The following is a 976-nucleotide window of genomic DNA, read 5'->3' as shown; positions in this document are numbered from 1 at the left end:
GACGTCATCAATTTCCAACGTGTTCTGACACCATTTGATGTTTTTCGGTCATTTACCTAATTGTTTAGAGAGCAAAATGACCGTGAAATTGAAAATCACTACAAAATGAATTCTGAAAATGTTGAAACTAGGCATGGTATCATCATTTCACCCGCATAGCATGTGCGAAAGAGTAGAGAGGGTCACGGCAAAAACTGGACGCACTTCGTCTACAAACTGGACAAACTCTTTCGGAGTATCAGGGTTTCGGACGAGAACTCATCTGTTACACGGGCACTTCAATGCTTTTTAAACTTATTTGAACTCCGGACTTCTTTTGTGTTCAGTAGGCAGCATTCAAAGCGACGTTATCAATTTCCAACATGTTCTGACATCATTTGTTGTTTTTTGGTCATTTACCTAATTGTTAAGAGAGCTAAATGACCGTGAAATTGAAAATCACTACAAAATGAATTCTGGAAATGTTGAAACTTGGCATGGTATCATCATTTGACCCACATAGCATGTGCGAAAGAGTAGAGAGGGTCATGGCATAAACTGGACGCACTTCGTGTACAAACTGGACAAACTCTTTCGGAGTATCAGGGTTTCGGACGAGAACTCATCTGTTACACGGGCACTTCAATGTTTTTTAAACTTATTTGAACTCCAAACTTCTTTTGTGTTCAGTATGCAGCATTCAAAGCGACGTCATCAATTTCCAACATGTTCTGACATCATTTGTTGTTTTTCGGTCATTTACCTAATTGTTTAGAGAGCTAAATGACCGTGAAATTGAAAATCATTACAAAATGAATTCTGGAAATGTTGAAACTTGGCATGGTATCATCATTTGACCCGCATAGCATGTGCAAAAGAGTAGAGAGGGTCACGGCAAAAACTGGACGCACTTCGTGTACAAACTGGACAAACTCTTTTGGAGTATCAGGGTTTCGGACGAGAACTCATCTGTTACATGGGCACTTCAATGTTTTTT

Source organism: Triticum dicoccoides, chromosome 6A, assembly GCF_002162155.2.
Source record: "Triticum dicoccoides isolate Atlit2015 ecotype Zavitan chromosome 6A, WEW_v2.0, whole genome shotgun sequence".
NCBI lineage: Eukaryota > Viridiplantae > Streptophyta > Magnoliopsida > Poales > Poaceae > Triticum > Triticum dicoccoides.
Note: the sequence above shows the minus strand (reverse complement) of the source record.